The sequence below is a fragment of the Ascaphus truei genome, chromosome 4 (assembly GCF_040206685.1).
Source record: "Ascaphus truei isolate aAscTru1 chromosome 4, aAscTru1.hap1, whole genome shotgun sequence".
Classification (NCBI taxonomy): domain Eukaryota; kingdom Metazoa; phylum Chordata; class Amphibia; order Anura; family Ascaphidae; genus Ascaphus; species Ascaphus truei.
In genome coordinates, this window is record NC_134486.1 from 97,803,755 (window position 1) to 97,827,021 (window position 23,267).

Here is a 23,267-nt window from a genome sequence, read left to right on the forward strand (position 1 = left end):
GCGGGACGAGTCTACTGCAAAATGCAGTGTCTTGTCAGCGAGTGCTCTCCTTCCCAGTCATCACTCTGTGTGAAACATGGCAAAATTAGCTTAATAATGAAAAACACTTCATCCCAATGAACAAATGTTTACATTAAAATAACTACATGATGAATGGATGTTAAAAGATTTGATGCCTTGTTGAGTCTAAACAGTGCACTCATTGCTAAAAAAAAAAAAAAAATATGGGTCTAATTCTGCAGTCCTTGAAATCACCTGTGTGTGGTTGGTACATTTCATAAGATGCCGTCTCTTTGTGTTAGGAATTTGGCTGCGGCAAAGATATGCGCTGCTTCAATAAAATGACAGCATGCATAAAGTAGGCTGATAATTGCTGAATGAAAAGCTACAGGCAAAGCTATTATAAGGTAACCAGGTTTTTTAGTTTATTTTTATTTTAATGTGTTTTTCAGCTGTTTGTTTAAAAAAAAAAAGTCAAAATGCTAAAACTATACTGGAATATATAGAAACATATTTCTAAAGTTACCGAAAAGGTCATTTATTTCCCCCGGGTACAAAACTGGGGCAGAAAAACAGCACCAGGTTAATGAACGAAAACATTCCCATTGAAAACAATTGGATTTTTTCCGTTGATAAATCTGGTGTGGTGTTTTTTCATCCAGTGTTCCCAGGTTTTGCAGCAGGAAGACTGATACGTGACGTCCTAAGTATCCCAGTTTATTCAGGAGGGTTCTGGTTTGCACAGGCCTGCAGAAAAATACAATGAGGGCACGATTAACTGCAGACAGCATACATGTCTTGTAAATACAAATAAACAATAAAGCTATTGTTTCTTTGCAATAAAGTATTGCAGGGTGTGTTTTAGACCCTTTCTCTATCTTCAGTATATCGTTGACTAAGTTAAACCTGCCCCAGTTGAGCCTTCCAGAAATGTGATAGCTTTAATTACATTAAATATATTACAACCTACTCTAAATTTAAAAAATAAATAAATGAAGTAAACTTGGGTCATGTTCTAGCCTTAGAGTTAAAGAAATCTATTGTTTCTTGTATACATTTTTCAGGGTTCTGCTGGATTTGAGATGGTTCGATTTTTCATCCTGAAATCCTAAATGAAAGCAAATATGCCCTCTTTTTAGATCACCAAGCCAAGTAGCAGTCCGTAAAATGGATTTCAATATCCTATCTTGACATGTAAATCAAATGTGCCTCATATGTGTTAACATTTATTTTAATTATTGCTATCACCAAATCTGCAACAAACACGCCATTTTGGTCATCGGTATATAATTCAAAAGCTGATCATGCGCATGGGTCATGTGAAAATGCCATAAAATGGTGTAAATGCCGACATTTCTGCAACTTTGTTGACTTTTCCCAAACGCAGTTTACTTATGGTTTTCCTGCCAAATTCACATATTCCTACCAAAATTTCAACCAAAACCAACATACCTTAATGAAAAACCGTAAGCCCCAAAACAGGTTTGAGGCAAACCTAAAACATCAGGACCAGTTCCCATCTCTATCCAAAATGCTTCCATTTTTAGTTCACTTTATTTTCTACTAAGAACACTTTCTATATATTTCGATATTCGGCACCGTAACCCATGGTATTATAAAATAGTTTGACAAAATGATTATTTTTATTTCCTTTTTCTTCAAATATAAAGTTACTAGGTTAAAGATGTGTCTAAATTGGCATATTTCTACAGATTTCATATAGAAAGCAAAAATTAGGTTTTTAGTGTCCGGGATGTACACCATGCCAACATCAAAGCTTCATTGCAACACGTTGTATAACAGAACATGCTCAAAAGCTACATAACCTGAGGTGGATAATAGTATGTTCTATGTAAAACTCGAAATAATTCTATGTTATTGACAAACAAAAGAAATAACTCAACGCTCAACCTATTACAATGAAAAAGTATGCACTAGGGTGCAATGGGTAATGAACATACATAGCACCACAAGTTAACTCAAGGTTAACACGAAGAAACCCATATATCTGAACTCAAAGAAATTAAACAGCTGTAGTAGCCTGGGATGTCAATTGTCCCACTAGGTGGAGTATAATTACTCCTGCATAATGACACACTAGAGTGAGTAAAAGCTCACAAAACCAAAATAAAGAAATGTTATTAATGTAACCTCGACAACTTAAAATGAATACATAACAAACAATTGAATAAAATCCCCTAGGGGGTGGTTCATGAGAAACCCAGACTGGGAAATACCAAATATGAAGTCACCTGTTAGATAGTACTCTATTAATACACCAGATAATATAGTATAATGTCACTGGTTAGTACTATCAAATAGGATACAGATAGAATAATCAATGGCTAAACATATGTGACTCACATCAATCCCAGTCAGGAAGACGCAGAACGCAGTGTGTGTTAAGAGCTCAATATGCATATGACCTGTATAAGTTTAAGGTGAGTAAACACACTAGATATGATACATAATATAATTGTCATAAACCAATCATCAGCTTTATATACATGATATATTAACACAGTAATGCCCAGTGAGGCTGTTGATGCTGAATGTGAAGTAACCGCACAGTTAATCACCCATATAGTAGCTGGGATGATGATACTTCATACAATGTTGAGCATATGGGCTGAGGTTAGCATCAATGAAATAACATCACATTGCCCCATTCAATATCTGCATGAGCATATGAGCTGAGGTTAGCATCTATAAAATAATATCACATTGACACATTCAGTCTCTACATGAGCATATCTGTAGTAGATTACTACAGTCTGGGTGTGGAGACCCTGTGTATGTGTTGCAGCAGGCTAAATGAAACAGCCTTTGATGTCCCAGTGTGGATACTACATTACCAGCCTCCTGTACACACAACCCGCATCGCACGAACCACCTCCCTCAGAGACGCCACGTATGTTATTGACAATCATTTCTCATCAATTGTATGAGAATGATTATATACTGTATTAGGCCCACTGAATCCCAGCACTCCCCCATAGCACTTCCTCATAAGTCCCTCACCAAAATCCCAAATAACGTCATAGGTGGGAACCAACGACATGGATGAAGAGAGACCATATAATGTATTAGCACGTTTCTAATACATCAAACATCCATTACAGCTAATCATATCCATGTGTCTATATTAATAATGTTAGCCACAGGCCTATTGGTTTACTGGGCACTGACACAACATAAGGTTTCCTCAAGGCCACGTCATCAAACTAAAGGGATTGTTTCTACCTCCCCAATGATAAATCAGTGCATAAATAACCATATTTGTATTCTCAACTAGATCTGGGAAGGACACATGGAAAACGTGCCCTATTCCAAGCCAGTCAGCAAAGATCCAGCAGTAACCCAGCCCAGCTGTACAACGTTGTCTAATAACAGCAAATTCATATTTGCCCAATAAACTTCAGCAGAGTCTCAGAATTGGCGCTCCCACTTCAGAGATGATTACTTGGCCACTTTAACTCTCTTTTTTTTGCACGCCCTTTAAACACATAAATACTTCAAATTAATTGGTGTCCCATGTCCAGTGCCCAATGTTCTAGGGACATTGGGAGTTATCAACATAACTTTTAACTTGAACAAAAGTGCACCCTTTCTTTTGTCACAGAAGATATTAACAATTTAATTGTCATATTTAAAATCCACCAATAATTTCTTTTACTATGGTAAGTGCTCATTAAATTCATTTTTTAAAGGCACTTGGGTGTGGAATATATTATTTACTTGGCAAATTGAGCACAAACAACTATGGGATAACCTTTTTCTTATTGCATATTTGGCTTAAACCTGTTTCTACCTTTTTCTATTTTGACATCTTATTTCTATAAACACAGCGGCTCATGATCAAATGTGAAAACATGGCTCAAATGCAAACAAATAATAATAGGGCAGCCTAGTGCCCCTGGCTATGTGTTTCCCAGCCCTGGCATGTAAGTGCTGGTAATTGCAGGCAGTATCAGGGTTAAATCCCTTTCACATGGCTAGGATGTGAGGCCGTTAGCACACTGGCAAGATTGTTGCTATAGCCAGATGCAGGCTGGATGGCAGTTGGGAGCATCATGCCTGGGGGGGGGGGGGGGGAGTGTAAGGGATCACATGTAGTATGTGTGACACCGAGACCTCATCTAATACCTGCCCAGTTTGGAGCAGGGTCACTAACCCCTCCCCAGGTATATAAGAGGCTCCTAACCCAAATTTCGAGGAGAGCGATTCCAAGATGTAGCCTGCTCCCCAGTGAGTGAGGCGGGTTCTGCCTTACCCCATCAGGGGGTAAGGGGGTGGCGATTAGCCGCAAGGGCCTCAAGCCCTTGGGGGGCCTGGTCAGGGAATGACGGTGATGCAAGATGCAAGGGAAGATATAATATGATGGTCGTGTACGAAGTACCTCTCTGGCAAGATATGGAGTTGGGCCCTGGCCTGCCAAATAAACAGTGAACGGTTCTATGTCTCTGTGTCCATTACTGGAAAAAGGGGTTCCTGCAGGGATATTATCTGCTTCCGGCAGCTACCCCACAGGATGGAGGCGCTGCACCAAAGAAGTACCGATATGTCACGTTGTTATTCCCACTAACATCACAGAGATTTAGGCTTTCTGGACTACAGCAGGTGAGCTACACAGCACCAGACTACACTTAACATAAAGGGGGGAAGGGTGTTACAATAGCAAACTGCTTGACATATTCACATAGTCTTTCCATAGGGTATCAATGCAGGGGCTGGCTGGTAAATTTTAGCCCAGGGGGCAAGGCCAACCAACTGACCCAAGAATCAGCCTGCCCACACACTTGACACAGACACATACACACCAGATACACACACCGTATATGCACCATACAATAAATATACATATCCAAACACACAATAAACGTGCTCACCAGATACACGATGAAGGGCTGCACGTGCGAAACGCGTTGTGTTTTGCTGCCTCGTTAGGGGTCTTTTGTATGGCCTAATATAGTCTAATATATTTTTGAGTGAGCCCCCTCTGGATCTTTTTTCGCTTTGTGGACAGTGCTCCGTTTTTCTCTCTACTTATCTCACCAGATACAGTACACACAACATATTCACCCAAAGTGCCACTGAGATTGCAAGATTTTGGTGGAGGGATTTATTTTCCTATAAGCAGTGTTTACATGTAATGCACTTACAGTATTATACTTCCCTATATTCGTGTTTGTTGGGTACAGTACTGTACACTGTATATATATATACATTTTGCTGACATTTTCCCAACTAAAAGTCTGTATTATTTATAATTTACTAAAGTTTTTCCAGTCATAATTTAAGACCACATTTTGTGTATATATACAGTGTACAGTACTTTACACAACAAACAAACGAATATAGGGAAGTATAATACTATATGTGCATTACATGTAAACACTGCTTATAGGAAAAGAAATCCCTCACCCGAAATCTTGCAATCTCAATGGCACATTGGGAGAATATGTTGGGAATTGAAAGTGTTCCACGGACTTTGAGACAGGGTAATAGAGACCTTATTTTTACTAAAAAGAGAACAACATTGTATCTATACCTTTCACTTTCCTTAGATAAAATATGCTATCTGCTTTTCTGACAATAGAATATGTATTTTGTATCTTTTTAGATGTTATTATCCCCCTATATTTGGTTTGTTTTTATGTGCTATTTGTGTTTATATGTACTTGGTGCTGTTTATTTGATGGTACAAGTATTATTAATGTATTACACGATCGGAGGTTAATCTGTATTGTCTAAAGTTTATCGGACACAGGTCTTGCACAAGTAGTCTTATTGGCTTATGGAGCTATAATACGCACATGGGTGACCTCTAACGTGACCTCTAAGGTCAAAAAATAACAGTATAGAATTTTGAAATATGCATATAACATTGGGGTGAGGGGGAATTGAGGGATACAAAGCGAAAAAGGGAGGGTGGTGAGGGGAGGTAAGGGGGAGGGTTGATAGGGACATGGCACAACAGTTACATGGTTACAATTTATTCAGTTCAATACTTGTTTATTTTCCAATAGTATTATCCAATACAACACTATTTTACTCGGTTCCTCCAAAACAGCATCACAAAACCATCGGGGCTGCTACACTCATTACAACACACAGAAACCCGATAACCATCCGGGGGCTGCCAGCCACAAATCAACATAGTCTAGAGTTCCAGGTCTTGTCCTACAAACCCTTGTTCTGCCATTCTGTCTAGCCAAGGTCCCCAAATATTTCTACATTTGTCCATGGAGTCTGTTAAATATGCTATAATTCTTTTGTAGCAAAGTGTTAGCCAGATGCTGTTGATTATTTTGGTTACATTTGGCATATGACCCTTCCAGGAGGCAGCTATAGCGCATCTAGTTTCTCACAGAATATGTAGAATGAGTTTACACTCAGAATATGGTATGTTTACTGGGGGCTCATTTAGCAGGGCTGTCCATGGACTGGTTGTATTGTTATATTTAAAACTCTATTGAAAAGGCCAGCGATCTCTGACCAGAGGCAAGCTTTCAATGGGCAGTTCCACTAGATATGCACCATGGTTCCTCTCTGACCACAGCCCCAAAAACAATCTGGGAGATGTTCCCATAATTTCTGTGTAATCTGTCTGGGGTCAAATACCAGCGGTATAACACTTTATACGTGTTTTCTTTTATATTAGTATTTATAGATATAGAGGAAGTCGCTTCCCATATATCCTCCCAAGTGGAGGGGTCCTGGGGTTCCCCCAAATCCTCAACCCACGGTCTGATATAAACTTTATCCTGGTCTAGTAGAGGTGGGATAATTGCTTGACAGAATATGGTTATCTGGCCTTTTGCAAATGGGTTTGAGAGACAGATCTCCCCAAATTTATTTCTGTGGATGGACACATTTTTATTTGCTTGTTGCATGACAACATGTCTCAACTGCATATACCTGAATCGTTCTGAGTTGGGCATCAGATGTTTCTCCTGCATCTTGGTGAGGGTCATAACCTTATCTTTCGCCAGAAAATCTCCAACTCTACTCAGACCCTGTTCTATCCACCAATAATGACTCAGAGAATCACGCCTGGCCCAAACATTGGATTATTAAATAGAGGTAACATCATGGAGTTGGAGGTTTGTCAAATTAAATTTGAAACTTATTGTGTTCCACACCTGTAAAGAGTGTATGGTTGTAGGAAGGACGGTATCACCCACTACTCTATGAGCCTTGGGTATCCACAGGAGAGATCCCAACTGCACCAACCCGGAACAAGAGTCCTCTATATCTACCGATCTCATTTTGATTTACAATTAATAAAAGTTTCAATTTTGCTTTTTGCATGGATAATACTCTGTGCAATAATGCCTCGCAGTGCCACCACCATGGAGTGAGCCGGGACAGTTGTTCCAGGACCGGCGGTATCGGGAGGCACAGCCAGCTGGCACTGGAAGTTCGACCCAGCCAGAGGTCGGGCCCAACGTCCGCAACTGGCTGCCGGGCCCAACATCCGTGTCCAGATGCCGAGCCCCAGCTCCCTCCCCTCTGCAGCGGGCGACTCTCTCCTTCCCCGCAGCGGACCCGGCCTCCGGTGTAAGCCGTGCCTCCGTGCGTGAGAAGTTGGGCTCAACTTCCGAATCGACGCTGCACCGGAATCCTCCCTCCTTAAGGTAAGGGGGATGCGTGTGTTTGTGTTATTGTGTTTCTGTGTGTCTTATGGGGGAGTTATTGTGTTATAGGGGTTTTTTGTGTTATGGGGAGGATTATTATGTATATGTGAGGAGGGGCGATAGAGAGAGAGAGGAGGGGGGATTGAGAGGGAGCGAGAGGTGGCGACGAGACAGAGGGAGAGAGAGGTTGAGGCGAGAGAGGTGGGGGCGGGAGGAGGGGGGGCAGTACAAACTCTAGTCCTGGGCCCCAGGAAAGCTGTCTGTGACCCTGATGCCCCAATCAGAACTATCACAGTTTAAAGAAACCCAATTAATATCAGTTGGCAGCTACAGGCAGAAACATTCTGATTAACTGTTACAGTACATCCAATCTATGCCGGGTCACTAGTTTAGTGATGTGCTCCTTGCCACTAAGACAATGTTGACAGGAAGCAACAGACTGAAGCCCCTTAGGCCGCGTTTATAGTGCCGGCGAAGGCGACGGCAACGCGACCAATGACGTCATCCGTCGCCACTGGCGAAAGTTAAACTTTAGTTTTAAGCGACGTCGCTGGCGACAAGGCCAGTGACGTCACCAAGGAGGAGGGCAGCGCTCTGTGATTGGTTTAGAGAATCACATGTGGCGACTGTCTGTAAAAAAATCAAATTTAACACGCTTCAAAATTTTTGGTCACTCCGTCGTTCCGTAGCTCCGTCGCTCCATCAATCCGTCGTTCTGTCGATCCGTCGATCCGTCGCCCTTACTATAAGCGCATGCGACGGATTCAATTGATTTTTTTTGGAGCGACATCGCGTTGCCGTCGCCATCGCTAAGCACTATAAGTGCAGCCTTAGTTTGCCCTGCACCTAAGAGAGAAATCTGATTGCTAACCTTTGACCTGCAATATGATTGAAGGTCTCTAAATATGATTGTCCCTCTAAATATTTTTTGTTTTACATTTTAGAGCTACCACCACTTCAGGTTTGATCCGAAGTCTCTGGGTTTAAGCATGCCATCTTCGGGCTCCGGGTTTCATTATGATTTCTCTGGGCAGGGCCGCCAACAGTTGGTATTGGACCTCCATATCCTGGGCCCCACCAGTCTGCACTGCGTTGAGTAGTGACTCATGAAGCTGCAGTCTCGGTTTAGGCCACCGCTAAGTGTCCCGAACAGTTGCATACATTTGTATTCATGCAACCGTCTCTCTTTTCGTGTTGTTAGATTACCTTTGAGTATGGCCACCTTCAGATCGTTCATCTTATGGCCAGAGTCAGAGAAATGTTCGCTGACAGGACTGTCTCTTGTTCTGCGTGTGATGCTGTGGCGATGCAGATTAATTCTCTTGTTTAGCACCTGTCCCATCTCAGCTATGTAGTAGCAGCCCCATGAGCATGTCATGCACATGATGTGGTACACGACATTGCTGGAGGAACAGGTGAACCTTCCTCTGGTTTTGTAGACCAAATTCCTGTGTGGTATTTGTATTGTAGAAGATAGTAGGTGTAGATGAAGCACAGCCGAGGAAATCCTTCTTCGGGTATCCAGAGAGGGAAAAAAGGCCAGGCCACTCCAAAGCTGACAAAGGGGGTAATTTATTGCAAGCTAAACATACAGTGAAAAAAGGACTGGATGAACGCACCTATGCGTTTCGTACACAGAGTACTTTATCAAGGTGACAAGGTAAAACAAATGCTGCCTATTTATACTTACCTGAATTGTCCATCGTGCTATCGGGTGTGACATCATCAACCAGCGTCTGCATAGAGTCGCGGTGACGCAACGTGCATAGCCATAGGCTGGTCAAGTCAGGTGGTGTGTCTACTCTCACAAGAGCTGTCCGTTGTACCATAAAAATGACGTCATCAGCGTGCATCCAGAGACGTTGTCGCGCTGACGTCACGTTCATTCCTATGGGCCAGGCAGGTCAGGTGATAAACAATTTTTTTCTTCAACAAACTTTATTCAAAACGCATCAATATAAACACAGTACTTAGTTAAAAAAACACAATACATAATTAAGAAAACAAAACAAATAACTTGTTGCTTAGATCGCAGCATCCCTGAGATACTGTGCTGTGTTAGAGATCTGAAGAAATAATAATAATAAATGCAATAGTTGATAACAATATAATTAATCATATCATCTGCACAAGAACCATATAATTATAAATATCTGAGTCTGAACTACAACACAGTATATCAGTATATCATATCCCCTGAGGAAGTGTGCGCAAGCGCACGAAACGCGTAGGGTTTTTTCTTATACTGTTTGGACGATCTGAGGAGAGGAAGGTCAAGTGCTGAGTGCTGTGCTCTTGGAGCAGAAAGAGGAAAGATCTCCGCCCGATATCCCCGTCGAAAGTCCCGCCTACCTGTGACGATACATCCGGTGACGTCACTACCGGTTTCGGAGAGCACGGGACACAGAGGAGCACGCCGGTGACGTCACTTCCGGTTCCGGGAACCGCGGGACACGGAGGAACACGCCAGTGGATCACATTTCCAGCTTGTGGAGGACAGACCTCATCTTCCTGCGTGGCGCTTACTGCCTTTACCCATCTGCCGTCCTGTGAGTAGCGCTTCAGCTTTACTCCACCGGATCGGCATATCCTGAGTTTATCGCCCAGACATTTTATATTTTATAGTTGTATTAAACTAACTTTTTATTTTCAACTTTGCTTCTGTGTGTGTTTTGTTAGTCTTGTTTGTGTTGTTTTGTAAGTCATTGTGAGTCTATGTCCACATGAATTATCATTAGCTGTGTTGCACTAAATTCTGTTTTTTTCTTTTCATGTTCCACTCCATACGAATTAAGCTCCATCTGGTCACCCGAGACTGAGAAATTGCTAATCATCATTCTGGAACTTGAATCATTCCAATTGGAATTCCAGGACTTTCACCTAATTTTACTTATTAGGCGCCAGTATTTCTTTCTGTTTTTTCCATTTCTCTGATTGTACTATCAGTATTCCACCAGGCTGCCCAGCACCCCATAAGGGCTCACCCTCATATAGGGTCAATTGATTGTTATCACCAGATCATTAGCGCTAATTCTACATCACCTTTTTTTCCATTTGTATTGTGCCCGCTGTGTGGAGCATTGCGCAGGTTTTGCATCTTGCATCCTGGCATGGTCTTTTCCCGCATTCAGTTGTACTGTTGAACACATTACTCCTCACCATCATTTTCTTGAGATTATGAGGTTGTCTGTATGATAATAAATGTGTTTCAGGGAAGACACGTTGCAGTCTTGTATCTTCCTGGAGAATGGGTTGTAGTTCCCTGGTGATCTTGTGTACGGCTTCTAGGTGTGGGTTATATGTGACCACCAAAGGTACCTTGTCGCTTCTCTCTTCCAGTCTGTCTTCATGGAGATCACTTCTTGGTATTCTGGTGGCTTTGTGGATTTGCTGGCCTACAATTCTGTGGTTATATCCATGGTTTATGAAATACGATCTCAAGGATGTAATCTGCTGTCCTCTGTCTGCTGTGTCAGAGCATATCCGTTGTATCATATGGCTTGACTGTAGATGGTTGCATGCTTAGTGTGGGGTGGAAGCTGTTGTCCCTCAAATAACTGGCTCTGTCTGCAGGTTTGCAGTTGGTTGTTTTGTATAGTACTGGTGATGTCTAGGAAATATACTTCATCCGAAGAATGGGTGAGTTTGAGGTTGATGGTCGGGTGGAACTTATTGAAGTTCTTATGGAACTGTATGAGGTCCTGTTCACCAGAGGTCCAAATCAGGAGGATGTCATCGATGTACCGAAGGTATGTAATGGGTTTCAAGTGACAGGTCAAATGAAAACAAAGAAAAGACGCATGTTCTCCATACTGCCGTATAAACATGATTTAAGAAATTGGTTTAAATGCGTGGTATGATATGCACTCACAAAGGAAGGTAAGTTAAAAGCACTGAGAAAATAATACTCTGGTCACCACAACGGAGCAGTCATCTGGGACATCTTTGACTGTAACGCTGGGTGTAAAGATGAAAAGGGGCAGGTAAAGCTGGATACCAGGATTGTAGAAGGTAATGTTCAGGAGCAGTATCAATCACCAGCCTGCCAATGCAATCGAGTACAGCAAACAAACGGACTAGTGTTGCAGCAGGTAACAACAGCAAATGCCAGTATTCATAGTATTAACCGCTTTCTCTGCACCTCTTCACTTGCTCCGATATTCTGCAGGTGATGTCACGAGTGCACCTTACGCATTTCGTCATGGGAATGCGACTTCATCAGAGGCAGAGCTGTCGTTGTAGAGGAAGCCATTGTGGGACAAAGAAGCTGCAAACACGAGCCTATGGCTGAGAGAATTTTGGTCACGGTGTCAGGAAGGTCTCTCCCCACACAACACATATCACCCACGGCAAAGAATTAAAAAAAGGGGGGCACATGGGACAACAAGACAGATGAAGTGGAGGAGGCGGGTTCACATGGGGCATAGAGATAAAAGCGGAAATGGGAATAGAAAGAGGTCTACGGTTCTCCCATGTCTTTAGCCTTCCATGCCTGCTTACCCCATTCCCTCTCCCCACAGAAAAAATGGGCCATTACATTTTGAAGCAGGCTTCTAAAAATGTTAATCCTAACGCAAAGCATGGTTATTGTGGTTACGTGCATTCTCTGACAAATCTGGTGCTGCGTTTTGCTCTTGTTTTGCTTCAGTTTTGATCATGTAAATAGAGGTAGTAGGTAAATGCAGAGCATACAGGACACCTACAAGCTCATATTGAACCCCCAAAATAACCACAACATATATATAAGCATATGTGTCACAGAGGAGTGCTACTGAGCCTGGCAATATATATTTAAAATCAGAGACAGAACATGAAACACAGTTAGAGCTCAGTGCACATCCAGTGAAATGTATACATGGTACAGTGCCTAAATATATATGTATATATATCTATTAAATAAAATGGTCTTTTAGTTTAACATTTTGGCCAAAGTGTTGTAAGCCCTTGAGCCACTACACGGCAGACCACATCTCAAGGGTACTTAACACTAATATAAATTCTTAATAACCTGTGCATTACCAGGAAGTATGATTTATAATAAATCTGTCAAAATTAGTTGCATAGTTCTAAGTCTGATTGAAGCCAGGAAAAGCACTCTGTATTAGATTTGTCACAATCAAACTGCAAGCAAGCAAGTTCCCCTGAGAGTGGGAGATGCAATGGAGTGAGCTTTTAACCATTTAAATGTGGGAGGGGGTGAGCTTCAATTAGGTAGGAGGAGCCACCCTCCAATCAGCTAGGACCAGCTGAACAAGAATTGTAAAACATACAGGACACCTACAAGCTCATATTGAACCCCCAAATCACCACAACATATATATAAGCATATAAGTGTCACAGAGGAGTGCTACTGAGCATGGCAATATATATTCAAATGCAGAGCACAGCCTAAAGTAGATAAAAACAGGAAATCCAGTGCAACTCAAAAATATGTATCAATTTATTTCAAGCTCAACAGCATAGAGACAAGATGAAACACACCTACGCGTTTCGTGCGTGAGCCTTGATAAAGTGCTTCATCTTGTCAAAAGTGTTTCATCTTGTCTCTTTGCTGTTGAGCTTGAAATAAATTGATACATATTTTTGAGTTGCCCTGGGTTTCCTGTTTTTAGCTACTTTTGGCTGTGCTCTGCATTTACTTACTACCTCTGGATTTCCTGCATTACGGACTGCACGCCCTGGATTATCTGGACTGTCCTGTAACTCATCTGACAGGTAATGAGCTATAGTTCCCTATACTACCTTGTTACACAAGTTAATATCTTATCTATATACCGGATTGGGAATAAAATAGTGTGCCCTTGTTAGGATTGCCCGTCGGCCCCACCCCGTGATGCACCCTGTGATGGGATGGGTGGCGTGCGCTGCACTACCAGGCTGGGGGACACTGCACGTCTCATGCTTAGGCCCCGCCCCGTGATGTTACCCGTGATGAAGAGGCTGACGTGCGCCACTCTACCGGGCTGGGGGACACCGCACTGATCTCGCTCAGGCGTCGCCCCCATGACGTCACGGGTGAGGCGCACCACACACAAGCTATGCGCGCTACCATGGGCACCAGAGGGGTTAACTCAATTAGAAATTATTCCACACCTGCACTCCTCCCCGCCCCTGCCTTCCAGTGGACTGAATATGTCTGGGGGCGGTTCTCGTTCATTAATCTGCAGCTGTGTGATCTCCTATCATTGGCTGCCTGTCCTTTAAATACTCAGCCAGCCCTGCTGCAAACTTTCTGAGCATAAACTCTGTTCATGTACTTGTGCTTGCCTCCAGTATCCTGCTGCCCTGCCTTTGCCTTGTCTTGCATCTTGTATTTTTGACCTCAGCTTGTACCCGACTCTTGCCTTCTCTGACCCCTTGACTCCTGGACCCTGGCACCGCGTAATGACTATCCGATTTCTCCAATCCTATATCACGGCGAGTATTACGAGCAATCTGCCCTTCCCTACCCTGACCCAGCTACACGACTACCACTCTGCACTGCGGACGAGCTTGCACGGTTGTAGGTCAGTGGCTATCAACATCCCCACCTCAGCCCTGCGGTCCTGTCTAGTTTGTGGTGAGCACTCGTTACCGCCCTATGTTGTGGTTGTCAGGTGGACACCACAAGACACATATCTATCTCTGGTTACATTATATACGGAATTTGTCACGCTGGACATTCATTACAGCATCCGGACACTTATGGACATTTATATTCAGATACTTTATTGATAGAGTCACATGTGATTGCTGAGCACCCTCTCCTACACAAAATCACTTGACCATGTATAAATCATGAATTTCAAATATATGGTAATTTCATTGTCTTTGAAGCAGATGAACCTGGTTGGAATGCTCGTGTTAGAGCAAAAAAGAAGTTCTTCTGCAGGAACTTATTGGAACTTACTGCAGGAACTTATTGGAACATACTGCTGGAACTTACTGCAGGAACTTATTGGAACATACTGCTGGAACTTACTGCAGGAACTTATTGGAACTTACTGCAGGAACTTATTGGAACTTACTGCAGGAACTTATTGGAACTTACTGCAGGAACTTATTGGAACTTACTGCAGGAAATTATTGGAACTTACTGCAGGAACTTATTGCACCTGCAATATTCCGTATGCAGCTGCTGCTGCGCACTCAGTCAGCGCTATATAGGAAAACATTCCTACTATTATTTTGCAAGGCAAACTCTTAAAGTACACTTAATCGACCTAGACATATACAAGCTATAACCAAAAAAAAGTCCGGATATATGATAGGGAATTTTGAAATACCTCAAAAGCATAAATAAGTTACACTAAGGCTGGGTCCATGGTGACCGATGCGCCCCCGTCCGTACGCGTGACGTCACCCGCTTTTAAGCTCCGGTGATTTGTGGCCAGGGTAACGCTACGGGGAGGCGTGTCGGGGGGCGTGGCTGTTACGTCACGGAGCTGGTTCGCCCTCATTGGGTGAACCGCTCACATGACCTGGTCGTCGCGCCGTGGAATCAAATTGAACTGATTCCTTGTACACTGCTCGTCCCCTGGCGCTGTCGCATGCATAGTCTATGGCTGCGATCATTGCCTTAAAGCTTTGTCATCGCGCCGCGTACGCACGCCTCCGCACCGTCTCCCTGACCATGGCCGCCGCCTAAGGCAGCATGTTGCATGAAAGTAGTAGTGAATACAGGGAAAATCCTCCCAGCAGAGGCACTGAGGGCAAAGACTGTAAACAAATTCTTAGCAGTAAACATGTGTCCTAAAAGCAGAATGTTTCATATACAATAATTACATTACCTTTTGATTTAGCGTTTAAAGTAAATAATATTTAGACATCTGAAACATACTCAAGACAAATGAGAAGCCTCTAGATGCTTTTGTATGAGATGCTTAAGAGCTCTACAAACTTGAAAGCGCAACCTCAATTAGGCCCATCTTCATCTGGGAAAAGAAATAGCAAGTGAAAGCTGAATATATTAGATAATGCAGGAGAGCATTCTCTTACTGAAAGAAGAATTATAGATAACAAACCGAAAGCTGGCCTAAGAGTTCCTTGCTGCTAATTTTATTTGAAAATGTTTAACTAACTGCGAATAGATATCCATATTTAACAAAGACACAATTAACGCCAGCCCTTTCCCGTTCTCCTGCTCAGAAGACATCAGAACGAGCAGCGCAAGTACAACAAGATTTATTTTTTTAGAGGAACTAATTTAAGGACAAAGGGTTGACCTCTGGCATTTCATTAAATAAACCAGCCGCATAAGAAGAAGCCTGACAGTATTCATCCTAGCGCAATTCACTAAGCCAATTTTCGAATGCAAATCAGAATCTGCAGATGTTGAGGCTGATATTTTAAATATATATGTATATCATTTGTTCAGTCTGACAACATCAGGCATTTGAAATTTTAATGGAATAAGAAAATCAAACACATTTTTGTTGGATTCCTTTTTAAGCAGATGCTGAATGAAATCTCTCAATGGAGTAGTCCGCGGGTGAACTGTTTTCTCCCTTTCCTTCAAGTGTTTAAAACTATTATTTTCTGTTTTTTAATCCATCTTATATATTCATTGCAAGGCTTTAAAAAAAAAAAAAAAAAAAAAAAAGACGCAGTTCAATTAAGATAATAAGCTTGAAAATATATATAAAAGCCAAGCGAAGATTGAAAAGCAATCTGTACGTAAAATGCCATATATATTAGGGATGTACCAGGTCTACCATAAATGGTCACAATACAATAAGTCTCACAAATAAGCACCTAGGTATAATGCAAAGCTACGACTGACCATAGAACTAAACTGAGGGGAACCGAAGGAAGCCACAAGTGAACAGGCAGGTTACCGTTTGCAGGCACTGGTGTTTAGTCCGGACTGCACCCGCATAGGGTGACGTCTCCACTGCCCGAGCTCCTCTGCTTCCCTACTCCAGCCAGTGAGTAAGCGCTTCAGGTGTCCTCTCGTGACCTCAACGTGTTTCGGAGCAGCGTCCTTCATCAGGAGTTCGCGTTAGAGGTCACCCACGCGCGAATTATAGCTCCAGCAGCCAATAAGACTACTCATGCGTGACCTGGTGTCCAATAAGCTTTAGACAGATGTGGTTTTTAGAAAGGCTCAAAATTTAAAGGGCATATGGCCCCCAGTCAAGTTGCCACAATAAAAAAGGCACTTAGTGACATTAGGACCCGATTGGGTATTGTTGGCAACTATAAATGCGGAAAATGCAAGGCATGCAATCATGTGAATATTGATAAGCAGGTAGTGTCTTCGGTAATAAATAAAACATATAAGGTTCAAATTTGTATTCACTGTTTGACTACCCATGTAGTGTATTTACTACAATGGCAATGTAATTTACAGTATATCGGAAAAAGGGCATTTAAACTAAGAATGTTGGAACACTTAAGGAATGTTAGAATATTCCTAAGATTCTAGAAAAGGGATAGCCACTAACTCCCTTATTAAAACATTTCAAAGAAGTGCATAATTGTGATCCCAGTTCCATTAGATTTCTGGGAATTTAAAGTGTTCCACGGACTTTGAGACAGGGTAATAGAGACCTTTTTATACTAAAAAGAGAACAACATTGGATCTATACCGTTGATTCAAAGTACCCTAAAGGTTTCAACTAATTAATAGAATTAACACCTTTCCTTAGATAAAATATGCTTTCTGCTTTCTGCCAATAGAATATGTACTTTATATCTTTTTAGATGTTATTATCCCCCTATTTTAGGTTTGTTTTTATGTGCTATTTGTGTTTATATGTACTTGGTGCTGTTTATTTGATGGTACAAGTATTTTTTAATGTTTTACACGATCGGAGATTAATCTGTATTGTCTAAAGCTAATTGAACACCAGGAGTCGCATAAGTTGTCTTATTGGCTGCTGGAGCTATAATACGCGCGTGGGTGACCTCTAACGTGACTCCTGATGAAGGATGCTGCTCTGAAACGTGTTGAGGTTACGAGAAGATACCTGACGCGCTTAGTCACTGGCTGGAGCAGGGAAGCAGAGGAGCTCGGGCAGAGGAGACATCGCCGTATGCGGGTGCAATCCGGACTAAACACCAGTGCCTGCAAACGGTAACCTGCCCGTTCACTTATGGCTTCCTTCGGTTCCCCTCAGTGTAGTTCTATGGTCATTCGTAGCTTTGCATTATACCTAAGTGCTTATTTGTGAGACCGATTGTATTGTGACCATTTATGTCTGTGCATATGTACTTTTTTGAGCTGTAGAGGGGATTTATGAAAGTTTTTCACATTCTTTAAAAAATAAAAATAAATAAAGATAATGGCACACTGTATGCATGTATGTATATCTTTATTTAGATAGCGCCATTAATGTACATAGCTCTACACAGCAGTTATACACGTGACAATCATATAAATAACAAGTAATACCAATAATACATAAAGGGAAGAAGTGCCTCAGACATAAAAGTAACATTGAGGAAAAGGAGTCCCTGCCCTGAAGAGCTTATAGTCTAATTGGTAGTTAGGAGAAACGTACAGAGACAGTAAGTGGGCAAGGGGCCAAGGTTTATCTATGAGGTGTATAGTATCAGCCACGGAGCTACTCATATGCTTCGTTAAGGAGTTGTATTTCAAGATGAGTTTTAAAGGTGGATAGAGAGGGTGCTAGTCGGGTATTGAGGGGAAGGGCATTCCAGAGGTGTGGGGCAGTCAGTGAGAAAGGTTTGAGGCGGGAGAGGGCTTTGGACACATATATCTGTATATGTTAGATACATTGTAAAAGTCACAGAAAAGTATGTAAAATGAAAAATAGGATCTAAGCTCTGCTTCACTTGTCCTATTTTTTATTTTCCTAAGGACATAAAGGATTTGAGAAGATCGAGTGTCTATATTATTAGTAAACTGCTCAGATTAACAAATGACATGGTAAAATATTGAAAAATAATAATTGCATCTATATGTTAGTAATGTGCCATTTAAGGTCTTATGTCCTTTTCTTAAAAAAAAAAAAAATGACACAGATAAAGCATAGAATATAAGTGGCTATTTATAATACCTATTAACTTGCTCTAAATTATGATGCAAAATTAAAAACTGCATGTTACATGGACATGCATATTAAACAATTAAACAATTCTCTTGGCTGGTGTGGGATAATAAATCTTAAATTAATTCATCATGTTAAGTGGACACTTAAGCAAACACAAAAAAGAATTATATTATTTTAGAGATGGAGTGGGGTGGTAATGTAAAAAGATGGAAAGGCATTCTTGCCTGTGTGTGTGTGTTTGTGATTTGTATTTGTGTGTAGGCACTGCAAGAGATCTACGGAAATTGTTGTGGCTGCAATGACAAGTGAAATACCAGGAAACTAGCCTATACTAAGAAATCAATAGGTGCCTCTTTACATTAGTGTTTAAAGATAGTGTTCTCGCAAACAATACATAGCTTTAGGAATACCAAACGTGCTTTATAGCATTTTCATTCTAGCTGGGTGCCCTGAAAGCAACATAAACAAACAGGCCCTGCAGATGTCTGCCGGACAAAATAAATGACTTCCGGACGTGTGGAAAATAACAGAATGCATTCATGCAAAAGTGAAGGGGCCATTGTTTTCCCCTATACTGCACTGTTTCTTAAAAGCTACCAGTGTACAACCAAACCATTCTGCCTTGACACTAAGAAGCTAAAAAGGGAGAGGGGCACAAATCAATTTCTTATTTCCATATGTCACAGAAAAACAATTCTACCCAATGTATTTCAGTATTCAGCATTCAGTGTACAAAATGTTCTGAATCCCCAATGCTGGGGTGATATACATATATATAGTGGCAAGAAAAGGTTTGTGAACCCCAATGCTAATGACAGAAAATGCCGTAGTTTTTCCATGGTAACATTCTTGAATCAAACCTGTCTTTTCTTAAATATCTAACAGGGTTTATATTAACCAATTCCATGTCTTTTGAAACAAATTTATGTTGGAAATTATACAAACAATGAGTAATTAAGAGTCGAGGTATGTGCAAACGTAAGTGAAATTCTGGTTTTATCAGCGAAATTAAAGGTCAAAATTAGAATCAGGTGTTTAAATAAATAGGTAGATCTTCAGGGGTGAGTTTGGGAGGCCCCACCCTATATAAAGATCAGAAACTTTGTGAGCTTGGTCTTCACCATACAGATGTGTGGAAACACGTCATGCCACAATCAAAAGAAATCTCTAAGGACCTCAGAAAAGCAGTTATTGAAGCTCATCAAGCAAGAATATTCCACTGGCGCAAAGAAAAAACTTGATTTTTATTTTTCCTGTGCCAATGGTTTATGCTTGCTTTTTGTACTTTCTTCTTTTTGGGTGAGTGACATACTGGGGGCTGCAGGGAAAGTTTAGAGTGTTCACAGTTTCTATTATTCAACTGTTGATTTAGGTTCAGCAGTTCTATTTTATATATTTTATATTTATGCATATCAGTATAGAAAGGGTTACAAAACCATGTCTAAGGATTTGGGGCTCCACCAATCCACTGTCAGACAAATGGAGAAAGTTCAAGACCACAGTCACTCCAACCAGGAGTGGTAATCTTACCAAAATCTCCCCAGGAACAAACTGACAAATTATCCAAAGAACCCCAGAGTAACATCTAAGGATCCGCAGGCCACTCTCGTCTTGGCTAACGTGTGTTCATGACTCAACTATCAGAAAAAATCTGAACAGGAATGGTGTTCATGGAATGTCAGGCCATCAGTCCATGAGCTGAAGTGAAAGTGGATCATGCAGCAAGACAATGATCAGACACTTAAAAGCAGATCTACAAAAGAATGGCTGCAGAAAAAGAAATTCCCCAATTTAGAATGGCCTAGTCAAACCCCATAAAAAGTTGTGACAGAACCTGAAGTGAGCTGTCCATGCAAGGAAGCTATCAAATATCACTGAGTTGAAGCAGTTCTGTTTGAAGGAATGGACCAAAATTTCTCAAAACCGATATGACAGACTGACCAGCAGTTACAGGAATTGCTAAGTTGAAGTCATTGCCGCTCAACGGGGTGCCACCAGGTACTGAATCTAAAGGTTCACATACTTTTAATTTCTGGATAAATAAATGGAAAATATCATGTTTTTGTGTAATTTGTTTGATCAGGTTATCTTTATCTATTATTAGGAATTAGATTAAGATCTAATAACATTTTAGGTTTGAAATATGTAAAATATGTGAGGGGTTCATAAACGTTTTCTCACCACTGTATACAAAAAAACATCATCAGCCCTTGTTAATCCACTGAAGGATATAAGTAGTATGGTTGCAAGCCTCTTCTCCACATTGCTTGACCAATTTTAATAATTTCATTCTCCATCTTAGTTTTGGTCATCATTCTGGTCTTTTGATACTCCTTGGAATACAATTCAGTACCACCTTTATCCAACATTCGTAATCTCTTCTTGCAATTTGTCCAGCTCACTGCCAAATTATAATTTCTTGCCTGTTGTGATCATGTCACAGACTTTTGTTCACTTCCAAACTCATTCATTATTTTTCCTGTCTCTGGGTAATACTCAGCATACATTTCCATATACTTTTTTGAGTTGTCTGAAGCTTTTGAAATATCTTCATATTTTGGGTCCAAATTTCACAACCATACGTGCACCTGACAAATACCCTGGTCAAACACTTTCCTCTTAAGAAGGCACAGTAAAAAGTTCCCTTGAAATATGTATTCAAAATTTGCAAATGCGCTCCATCCCATCTTCATTCTCCTATTGATTTAATTAGAAAGGTTCCCATGCATTGATACTTTCTGGCCAAGTTAGACATAGTTTTCAACTATTCCTAGTTCTGTTCCATTTTTCCCGAAGTTTGTAGACTTGATATATTTGTTGGACATTACTTTGGTCTTGCTGAGATTCATATGGAGGCCCACCTTCTTACTTTCTTCAGCAAGTTCTCTGATGTGTTGCTGGAGGTCTTCTGGACTTGTAGTGAAAAAAAACCAATGCCATCTGCAAACCGTAGATGACTGAAGTATTCACTGTTGATTTTTGATTCCTTTTGTTTCCCAATTCTTCTAGTATTGTTGTGGAAAGCTTTCGTGACATTGTCTCCCTGCCGCACTCCCTTGCTGATCTTTATCTCGCTAATATCTTCATGTACTGTAGTCCAACTGTTTTATGTAGGATTTTTGTAAATGAATTGTATTCATTACTTCAGCAAAATACTTCTTGTACGACTTGGATTTCGGCCATTGTGTTGTATCCACTGCAAAATACGACTTGTTCTCTAGGCTTAACAAATTCCAAAGTCTGCTGCAGCCGATTTTTTATTTATTTATTTTTAATTATAAAAATGTTTTACCAGGAAGTAATACATTGAGAGTTACCTCTCATTTTCAAGTATGTCCTGGGCAAGTGAGTATCTTCATAAAAATGATGTAAGTGATTGGAAGTAGACGGATTAGTATTCTGTAGTTCTTACATTTTTAGCCATTCTGGGCCAAAACTAGTACAGCAATGTTACACCATATTTATTAAACTAGAAAACCCCTTGATAAATCTGTAGCTGTATTTGTTGGATCTGTGTTACAGAAGGGAGACTCCAATAGATAAACCCCTTTAACTTCCACAATTTAACATCTATATTTCTTTGACACTGAAAGCTCTTACATGATTAGAGAGTATGTGATTAGGTTAAATAAAAACATAAATAAAGGGCATTTTCTCATGTTCTAAGTCACATAGTCTACCAAGAAAGGTAAATTGTGATAAATATTTTGTTTTCAAGTATGTCATGTGTTCCATTATATAGACAATATAAAATACACACTGCACTTAGCAGTAGGAATAGGAATTGCTAAGGAAACCGAAAAAAAAAAAATTATCCAAGATTGCTGATTTTGGAACACATTTTAATTTGGGTCATAGTTCATGGCTCTTTACATAACACATTAGTAAATTGTCTTTAAATCCCTGTAATAATACAGTTATAGGACCTTCTATTATCTATATGTCAAAACTGTAATTATCAATAATATTTTATGGCATTGTGTCATGTAGCAGTTAAAGGGCACACAAAACTCTTCAGGGAATACACACAATAGAAGAAGCAGGGAGAAAACGCGAAAAGCATTTAATTCATTCAAGCACAGGGAGTTACTGTCCCTGGGAGTTTACCAGCCACATTTTATAGCTGCGCTACCAATTGGCTTTTGTGTGACATTTCTTACCTTCTAGGGGATTAACATAAAACTGCATTGCTACGTAAAGAGGAATGAACTCCATGAACTTGCTGCCTTTTTTCAGTGATATTAACTATGATCGTTTGTCACCAAAATGAGTTTCCTGACATTCCCCTCCATGACAGCCACAGTGGAATGCATTTATTCACAACTTTGCACTAAAGTAAAAATGGCATTTTATGATGTTGTATTACACTATTCTCAGAGAAGCCAATGCTACATTTATTTCATCACGCTACCATTTTTTGCTTAATTGAGCGTCATTGGATTGAACATAGCATTTTTGTACTGATAACCAATGTGTTAACCTTTGTAAGTGTTGTCTTGAGAATTGAACGATCTCTTCACAACTCACTGTACTGTTATACAATTACAGAAAGGTCTCTGGCTCAACATCGTTAAATGTAATATTCTTGTTCCAGTGCAATGTTATAATTGAGAAAGTGGAATATTTTGCA